The following is a 10,275-nucleotide window of genomic DNA, read 5'->3' as shown; positions in this document are numbered from 1 at the left end:
GATCTACGTTTCATTTTGGAATATATTGTTCCTTGCAGAAAGACTCATTGTTTTTGCTACTAACATTGAGATGTTGGCACATGCATCTCTAATCTGTATGTATCTGATTATTACTAGTCATAATCGGTTGCACTTGGATCCTTGGCGCTTGTGTATGTCTCTAAAGTCATCGGATAGATTTCAATGGTAATGTTTATCACCTCTACTAATTAGCATGACGTAAATTTCCATGCTTCCTCCTCAAATATAATACATTTAAAAAAAAGTTTTTTTTTTCATGTGTGTATATCACACAGAACATCCCAAACCATCTTATTCAACTATATACCCACTTCCAAGATGGCACCCTCCCATAGCCTTCCCCCCCCCCCCTAGCGCCCTTATACTCTGATATCCCTGCTACTGTCTGCTGTGTTGTTGACCGCCTCCCCCCGAGCCATTCCCCACTACTTGCCCTTCTGGTGAATCTGGTCAGCCCATCTAGAGGTCTTTGTTTTAGGAGGGTCAGCTGTTCCTCATTTAGCAGTAATCAGTTGTCACTAGTCTTTTAGATAAGATTGGGGTCTGCTGTTCATTTTCCCAGTTCTGTGCTGGGTTACTATCTGGGAGTCCCTTTGGCCACCCAGACCAACAACTCAAAAGAAGGTATCTCCTATCTGGCATTGTTGCTTGTTATGTAGCCTTTTGCTATGCATATGGACTCTTAAAAATTATATTGGCCACTTTAATCTTTGGTTATACTTTCCTTTTGGGTGTTTAAGGCCATACAGTTGGCCCAGGGTCATGCAGGCCCAGGGAAGCAAACGGAGGTGAGGGCAGGGCCAGGCCCAGAAGCAGTGTTCCTGGGGACCCAAGAAGGAACTGAGTTGGTCTGGATGCAAAGGATCAGGAAGCAGTGGTAGTTACCCCAGTGCCTGGGGCACCAAGACAAGGAATGGGACAGGACCCAGGCTAAGAGAGAGACCGGCAGGGGAGATGGGAGGGTGAATGAGGCTGGGGGAGTCAAGGTGCGGAGGGCGCAATCGACTTACCCCGGAGAGAGAGGCCTGCGGGTTGGAGAGAGGCAGGCCCTGGGATATTTATTTATTTTTAATAAATTTTACTTTATTGGGGAGAAAACAATGTGTAGGGAGTATGCATGCATTTTTGCATAAGAAGATAACTACTTTATAATAACTGGTGACAAAATTAATTTTCAATTATGGATGTGTTTCTTGCAGAAACACTTGTGGAAAGTTCAAGTAGATTAGTTAAAAAGTTGTTTCTAGGGGCTGAAGAGATGGCTCAGCAGTCAAGAGCACTGGCTGCTCTTGCAGAGGACCAGAGTTCAATTTCCAGCTCCCACATGGTGGCTAACAATGGTCTGTAATTTCAATTCCAGGGGGGCTCTAATGCCCTCTTCTGACCTTCACAGGAACTGCATGACACAGGTGCACTTACAAACATACTATGCCATTTTATATAGGGAACCTGAGCATCTGCAGATTTTGGTATCCAGAGGGAGTACTGGAAGCAACTCCCGTTGGTGATAAGGCACAACTGTGTTTTTCTTATTGTCCGTCTCTTCTTGCTAGACTGTAAGCTCTTGAGGGATACGAGTACTTGTCAATGTCTTCAACTCCCAGTCAGTTTTGAACAAGCCCCTCCTCTTTCACGTCACACTGTAGTCTGCAGTTAGCTGGTCCTGACTACCAGGCACACAGTGGGCATCAGTAAGTACCTCAGTGAGTGAATGTTGGTTGAATGTGCTGGTTTGCAAGGAAAATGCAAGATAAATGGCTGTTGATGGATTGGCTGAATGTAGTGGTGCATTCATTCATCATCATTCACTGTGATGGCTAATCCTAGGTGTCAACTTGACTGGATCTGGGATTAACTGAAATGAAAGAGATCTTCTTGATTGGATCATCTAAAGCTGGAAGACACACCCTAAATGTGGGTGTTACCTTCTGATGGCAGCCCGTATAAAAGACCAAGGCAGAGGAGAACGCCAGGCTTCTTGCTGCTTTCCTTCTCTCTCGCTGGTGAGTTCGTCTTGCTGCTGTAGACTGAAGACTAGCTGATCTTTTGGAATTTGTCAGACTTTCAGCTCCAGATTGGGACTACTGAGACATCCAGCCTTGTGGACTGAGCGACTACGGATTCTCAGCCTCTCCAGTGTGGTGCAGCCATTGTTGGACTACTCGGACTCTATCCTGTGAGCTAAGCTGATAAATCTCTATACATATATATTCATTCTACCAGTTCTGTTTCTTTAGAGAACCCTGACTAATACAGTCACTAATTATTTATTTTCAGGTGAAATAGCCTTTAGGGATGCCAGACACTTGCAATTGGGGAAGCTGGAATAGGAGATCCAACATCAGCCCCCAGAACAAGGGAAATTCCTTATGCTTATTTACTTTAGAAGGGAGGGGTGCTGAGTTTAGAGAAGAGGGGTGATTAGGGATGGTACTAGATAGGATATAAGGCATGGCTGATTCCCTGTACAAGGGCAGCATCTGTGACCTAGTATTGCAGATTTTTTGCATATATATGTATATATGTATACATATATACATATATGTGTGTATACACACACAAGCACACATACATATAATATATGTGTACATATATATTATATGGCCTGGAGAGATGACTCAGTGGTTAAGAGCACTTACAGCTCTTCCAGGGGATGTGTGTTCAGTTCTCCAGCACCCACATGGTGGCTAATACCCATCCTTAACCCCAGTTCCAGAACATCTTCTTCTTATCTCTATAGACATTACACTTACATACATACAAACAAAACACTCATACACATAACAATAAATGCATAAAATGACTTGGAACAAAACACTCATACACATAAAAATAAATGCATAAAATAGCTTGGAACAGGGGTTAGAGGAGATGAGACTCAAGGCATTTGAGGCGTTGACTTCAGTTCTAGCTGCTTCTTGCTAAAGTTGAAGCATTGTGGGGGTCAAAGTCAAGTCCCTCCCTCTTCATCTCCAGCTAGTTGGTTAATTGGTGATCCTTGAGTCAGGGGCTAGTATCTGTATTTGTGCACCAAGAGCCTGTTATCCTCATGAATCTGTGTGCACGCTGGACAGCAGTCTGGATGAATCGAGTTAACAGAGTGACTAGAATCTATAGTCTATAGAATCTATCATAGAAAGAGGTCTATGGATATAAGAATCAAAATGATCATTGAGGGTCACCAAATATTTGTGTGACATCCTGCCCCTGCCTCCCGAGCACTGAGATTAAAGGCTTGCACTGCCACATCTGGCTGTTGTTATTACTTTTTTGAGATAAGGCCTCACTCTATAGTAACCCAGGCTGGTGTCAAACTCTCCATCCCCTCCGTACCCAGGGGAGGGGCAGCTCCTGTACTCTGTGTCCCCTTCAGAATTGTTCCCCATTGGAAGACTGCTCTGCCAGTCACAGGCAGCCTCTGCCCACCTTTCTACCTCAGCCCTTTCAGGATTGGAAACAGCTTGCTCCAAATCATTTGCATGTCACTTTGGATTTATCCATGTGTCACTTCCCCAGGCAGAACTGCATATTAAAGTAACAGCTTTCTGTAACAGGAGCAAGGGGCACTCCTTCACTGGGAAGAGATCCTGGGTGGGGCTGGAACCCCAAAGCTCTGCAAACAGCCCATGCAGGTGCTCCCAAGTCTGTTACCACATCAGGCTGGGCCCCAGATGAAGAAATGGAAAATGGTTCCACTTTTGGCTACAGATTCTAAAAATCTGTGAAATCCATTTGGAGTGATACCTTTTATAAGGAAGAAGAAAAAAAATGAAAGCTGTTAATCATAGGATGAATTTTCTTAGACAAAGATGGCAATTTAGATGGAAACACAAGTTTAGAAGCTCTTAACTATGTATAGCTGACGTCTCCTAGGATGAGACTGGTGTTTAAACCAGAAGTTACTGTCTGCATCCTTCAGTATTTACTAGATGAAGATAGGGACCAGCCCTTCCTTATGAGATTAGACAAAAAAAACATTGCTATACGACCTACATAGAAAGATAGTGTCCAGGGGCTGTAGAGGTAGACCAGCGGTTAAGAGCACTGGCTGCTCTTTCAGAGGACCAGGGTTCAGTTCCCAGCACACACATGGTGTCTAACAATTGTCTATAACTCCAGTTCCAGGGGGATCTAATGCCGTCTTCTGGCCCCTGTGGGTATTGCATGACACAGGTGCATTTACACATAAGCAGGCATAACATTCATACACATAAAATAATAAAAATATATGTTTTTAAAAAAAGATAGTTTCCAAAGAGTTGACCTTATTTGTGTTTTTCACTTGAAAATGATAAGGGAGAGTACCTGAAATTCTTCCAAAATGCTAAATATTGAAACTATGCATATAAAAATATGTAAGACTATGGGACAAAATAGACATAATAATGTGAATGGATAAACATAAATATTCCATGTGTGAAATAATAACATAAATATTATAATTTATTCTACTATATTTTAATACAATGAAGTTATAAACATTTATTAAGTAATAATAAAAATACAAAATATGTGGGCTTGATGGTGCAGGTCTGTAATCCCAGCTGTATGGGAGGTTGAGGAAGGAGGATCACAAGTTCAAGACCAGACTGGGCAACTTAGTGAATCCCTGTCTCAAAATAAAAAGCAAAAAGATTTAATCCCAGGATTTAGGAAGTAGAGGCAGGCAGATCTCTGTGAAATTGAGGCCAGCCTGGTCTACATAGCAAGTTCCAGGCCAGCTGGAGCTACAGGGAGACCCTGTCTCAACAACAGCAACAACAAAGTAAAAAGAGTGCTGGCGATGGAGCTCAGTGGTACAGTGTTTGTCTAGTATGCAGAGGCTCTGAGTTCAATTCCCGTAACTGAAAACAAAGCAAAGCAAAACCCCAGAGCAATGTGCAAGAAGTGTGTGTGTGTGTGTGTGTGTGTGTGTGTGTGTGTGTGTGTAAAGAAATAAAGGAGGTCTGGGGAGATGGTTCAATGGGTAAAATGCTTACTGTGCAACCATGAAGATCATCAGCACCCATATAAAAACTGGGTACAAGTGGCATGTGTCTGTAACCTCAGTATTGGTGGGAGGGACAGGGACAGGCAGATGCCAGAGACTTGCTGGCCAGCCACTCTAGCCAAAACAGCGAGTTCCAGGTTCAGTGAGATATCCTGTCTCAAAGATAAGGTGGAGCACACTAGAGAAAGACACATGAAGTCAACCTCTGGCCTCCACAAGGCATGCATGGGTGGGCACACATGCTTACACACACAGGGAAATAAACCCAAAGAATGTAGGTGTTGAGGTCATATTGTAAGCATGCTTTTTTTTTTTTTTTTTTTTTTCCATTCAGACATTCCCTGCTGTATTGAAATGCTTTAGATGTGAAGTGGGAAAAAAAAAACAAAAAAACAAAAAAACCCCCAAAACCCAGCTCAGCAATGGGGACATTGGTCAAGTGACTGATTGGTTGATCAACTGCTTCTCTGTTGAGAAAAGAGAGGATGGTTTTAAGCTGAGCAAGGAAGCTGGAGGTCCAGAGGGGCTGTGGGGGTCTGTCTTTTCCTGCCAGTGTTGTGGAGTGTAGGAACTCAGGAGCTTGATGGGTTTCTTGGTCTCACTTTCCCCATTCATAAAATGGGAATAAAACTGTATCCCTCTTAGCTTTGCAGTCAAGGCACCAATCTCAGTAAATGTTTTTTTATTTGCTTTCCCATTTCCATGCTCACTGAATGATATTTTAACCTTGGGAAGCCCTGGTAGAGCGCAAGGTGACAGTTGCGGTAATATCAGGACCCTTATCACGTGTCATACTCCATATCCTGGAATCATCACTCCCCCACCAGGGGCCCATGGCCATGTGTCAACCGTTTTTATGTTCCCAGTGCCAAACCCAATGCCTGGGACTGAACAGAAATTCAATACAAACTAGTGACTGATCAATACTACCTTTAGAAAAGCAAGACATGGGGGTTACACTCCCGCTGAGCAAATGTTAGTCATTTCTGGGCTTGCTTAGACTGGATATGTGGACATGTCATCCTTCAGGGAGAGGCAGCCCGAGAAGAGAGGTGTGGCGTTACACCGCAGGGTTTGGCCTCTATCTCCTACTTACTCCTAGAACCTTGGGCAAGCTTTTAGATTTACTCATGCCTCACCTTCCTCACCTTTAAAGTGTGGGACAGTACTATTACAAACCACAGAGGGCTGTTGGGAGATTAAAGTCTAAAATCACTCAGCACATAGTATGTGCCCCACATTCTATATGACCAAACACATGCTGTTGCTCTGGTACATTAGCATATGAATTAAGCTATGGATAGGGCCTGTTCCAGTTAGTTGTTTATTGCTGTGGTAAAAACACTGACCAAAACCAACTCAGGGAGGAAAGGGTTTATTTGGCTTACTGCATGGTCCATGCAGGAATGCTGCTTACTGGCTTGTTCACCTGGCCCATGCTTAGCCTTTGTATACAATGCAGGACCACCTGGCCAGGTGGGACTGCCCACAGTGGGCTGGGCCCTCCCACATCGCTCAATAATCAAAGAAATTCCTCAAAGACATGGCCACAGGCCAATCCAATGGAGAAAAATCCCTCAGTTGAGGGTCCCTCTACCCAGGTGTGTCAAGTTGAAAACTAAAGCCATCCAGCACAGGGCTTTTAGAGGGCTTGCCTGGTAGGCACTGTATTTGTAAGAATAAAGCCTTAGTTGCTGTAACAAAGAGATTCTCAAGTGTGTGATGTGCTCCCATGAACCTGATCACATTCCTCCTCATAATCTAGAGGTTCAGTGGTTCAGGAATGTCACACCAGCTCCACATCCTCAACACAGGCTTTCCATCTCTGTGTTTGAGGAGACTGGTCTCATTCTTGCCAGAAGCAGGGAGTGGGGAGGTGGCATGGGACTCAGGAATGAGAGGTGATCATACAGCAAGGGCAAGATCAAGATGTCACCCTCATCACCTCTGCTAGGTATACCTAGTGACATGACCTCATCTACTGCAAAGGAGTCTGGGAAATGTAGTCCTCAGCCAGAAAGTCTTGTATCCCATTAAGATGCCATACATGTTGAGTATGTAATCTGAAGCGCTCAGGACCAGTGTTTTGGATTTCTTCCCATTTTGGAGTATTTGCATATAGTAAATGAAAAACTTGGGGGATGGGACCCAGGTCTAGATACAACATATATTTCATATACACCTCTGCACATAACCTGAGGGAAATTTTATATTTTAAATAATTTTGTGAATGAAACAGCAATCAAGAAATCCTGAACTTTTGAGGGTTTTGGATTTTCTGATCAGGATGCTTAACCTGTACTTCTGCATGGATAGAACAGAAACTGGGGGGCAGCCAGCAGTCTATACTAACCACTCAGGACCTCATAGGAAAAGCAAGCATGATGGTTATCTCCCTAAAGGGCAGTTTGCCAGGTTCCCTGAGCAGCAAGTGCACTGTTCAAAGCCAAACTCCCCATGAACCAGCAGGTAATTTAGGAAATGATTCAGGCTCCTTGGCTGACTCACACTCTGAGCATCCTGGAGAGAAAAATACCCATTCACCCATTTGGGGTTTGGGGCTTAGCATCTAATGATAATAATGACTTTGGCACCGAAAACTTCCTGAGGGTTAATGAATGACTGGTTTGGATTAATAGCCCAAATCACTGCTGAAGTCTATCAACTCTTTCTAGCTTCATATGAATCTACAGGAAATTCTTTGTACACCCAGCTATTACTGCTCCAAGCCTGAAAAATAAAAATGAATGGATGTTTCATTGGGACTTGGGGGGGGAAACTTGGTCACCATCGCATGTGGTCACTATGCAATCATTTATTTTTTTTCAGGCACACTTCCTGCATTTTTTGGGTTCTCTTTCTGGCTTCTCTTTGTTGCAGTGAGCAGCAGCTGATGCGGCTGGCCCTGTGGATTACCTTTAATCCTCCTGTTATTGTTTTTGGTCTTTTTGAGACAAGGTCTCCTTGTAGCCCCAATTGTCCCAAACTCACTATGTAGACCAGGCTGGTCTTGAACTTACAGAACTTACCTGCCTCTGCCTACCAAGTGCCTGGGTTAAAGGCATGCACCACCACTCCTGGCAACCCTCCTGTTATTTATAAGGCACTTTGCAGGGCCCTTCACTACCTAGGTTCAGGTAGACTGGGAAATCTGTGAAGTGGTGACAATCAGTAGAACCCCAGCTCTGCAGAGCCCCACTATGACAGTTGCTTAGTAACTACTTGTTGACTTGAATTTAGCAGAATAGGGACTGGAGAGATGGCTCATGGTTAGGAGCATATATTGCTCTTGCAGAGGATTCAAGTTTGGTTCTCAGCACCCATGTCCAGCAGTTCACAAACCCCTGTAACTCCAGCTCCAGGGGTTCTGAGGCCAGACTGAGGGCACCTGCATTCATGTACACATATCATATACCTCTTACATATAGTTAAAAAATAAAAATCTTAAAAATTAAAAAAGAACAGAATAGCTGCAGCATTTTAAATGACCCACTACCAGTCCAGTGAATTTTTCAAAGTATACCTCGGGGTCTTGGCGTGCAGCTGTACTTAAGGTAGTACATTTTCAGCTTGTTAAATTTTGATCAGCATTTCTCAAAGAAAATTGGAAGCAGAGAGGCAAGGATGGAGAAGTAGTTCTAGAAGAAGACATTGATCTAATGCCATCACAGTGCTGACTGTGAAGAGAAACCAGGCCCTAGAACAAGTGGTCACAGTGCGGCCTGTGGGGACTCCCACTCTTCCTTAGCTGCAGGGTTCTTGGCCAGTAGATGTTGTTGACAAGATAAGCATATTTCCTTCAACAAATTCTCTGCTCTTAGACTGTTAGAGTGGGTGATGGTTCTAGACTTTCTCCGCCATGCTAATCTCTGCCTTGTACTGTGTGTGGAGCTGGTGAGGGTCAGTGTCCGGGGACAACAAGCCAAGTGCAAGGGAAAGATGTGATTTCTGAGTCAAGCACATCTCATCACTGTGCTTGGTGAGCTGAGCAGTATAGTGGTCTGCCTTAATTCCACAGTGACCCTCAGGCTGTAGTCACAAGTCCCTTCTCTTCCTCATCATCCAATTAGCCCAGCAGACTGAGGACTCTGCTACTCTTATTGACAATACAGTGCTGGTAGCGTTTAAACCAGGGGTGGAGATTGAGTTAGAGGAACAGGAAGTAGACTCAGGGAGGGAGGTTAGGTAGGAACAGGATTAAGGGCTTAGAAAAATGCTTGCTTCCTACTGTTGTTTTTATGAGAGCTGATAAGAGGGTTTCAGAATTTGTGGGGAGCGCCTTGGAAAAGAATGAGAGGGTCTAATCAACCAGAGAGAACTCTACCTTCCATTTCCCAGGGTTCGTTAGATGGTATATTTGCCTAAATATGCCCAAAACTAGAAACGAAAGCTCCATATCATTAAACTTTGACATGCTGTTGTTTTCTGGCCTTAGGACTTTTGTTTTTATCTTTCTGTTTGCAATCAAGTGCATGAGATATGTTATGAACTCCCAGATACCCTGAGGCAGGAACTAAGCAGACATATACTTACATATAAACACATAGATTATTAAAGCCAGGTTATTAATATATAACATCAATAATTATATATATTTTATATACGGAGATGACTCACCTCCTATGTGTTCCAAGTGCCTATGAAGCAAACCTGAGTTTAGATTCCCAGCTCACACTTAATAGCCAGGTACAGTGGCACAACACACATCTGTAACCCCTGCACTGGGGGATGGGGTGGGCAGAAGTGGAGACAGGCAGATTTCTAGAACTCATTGGTCAGACAGTCTAGCAGAATGATGAGCTCTTGGTTCAGTGAGAGATCCTGTCTCAAAAAATAAGATAAAGAGAGAAAAAGAGGAGGACACCTGATGTCAACCTCTGGCCTCCACATAAATGCATGTGTATGTGCATACAACAACATGAACACACACACACACACACACACACACACACAGCATATTGGGTAGTTCAATAACGGGTAGAATGTTATAATAAGTTCCTTCTTCAGGCAAGGATAAAGGGGCAGAGACTGTAGTTCTTGGCTCATCTTTGGGTCTGGAATGTCTCCTAAAGGGCATATGTTAAAGGCTTTGTTCTCAGCTTGGTGCCAGTGAAAAGTCATGGGGCCTTTAAAGGTGGAGCCTTGGGAGGTCTTACCTCACTAGGGGCACTGCTTTGAAAAGGATTGTGACTAGGAGAGGGCATCAGATCCCCTAGAACTGGAGTTACAGATGGTTGTTAGCCGCCATGTGGGTGCTGGGAACT

The 10,275-nt window shown here is 43.8% G+C and overlaps 1 long non-coding RNA gene across 1 annotated transcript in view; it reads left to right on the top strand.

Moving 5' to 3' along the window:
* The window catches only part of LOC115070868, a 10,500-nt gene extending 8,628 nt beyond the window's left edge, over positions 1 to 1,872 (top strand). Inside the window, exons 2-3 of the long non-coding RNA XR_003849979.1 lie at positions 1,575 to 1,712; positions 1,849 to 1,872. This is a non-coding gene — a long non-coding RNA (uncharacterized LOC115070868). The remainder of the gene's footprint in view (positions 1 to 1,574; positions 1,713 to 1,848) is intronic.
* The last annotated feature ends 8,403 nt before the right edge of the window (positions 1,873 to 10,275 follow it).

Source organism: Nannospalax galili, unplaced genomic scaffold, assembly GCF_000622305.1.
Source record: "Nannospalax galili isolate Female #2095 unplaced genomic scaffold, S.galili_v1.0 scaffold136, whole genome shotgun sequence".
NCBI classification, from domain to species: domain Eukaryota; kingdom Metazoa; phylum Chordata; class Mammalia; order Rodentia; family Spalacidae; genus Nannospalax; species Nannospalax galili.
The sequence above is the reverse complement of the archived record's forward strand: the minus strand, read 5'-3'. Positions and strand labels throughout refer to the sequence as shown.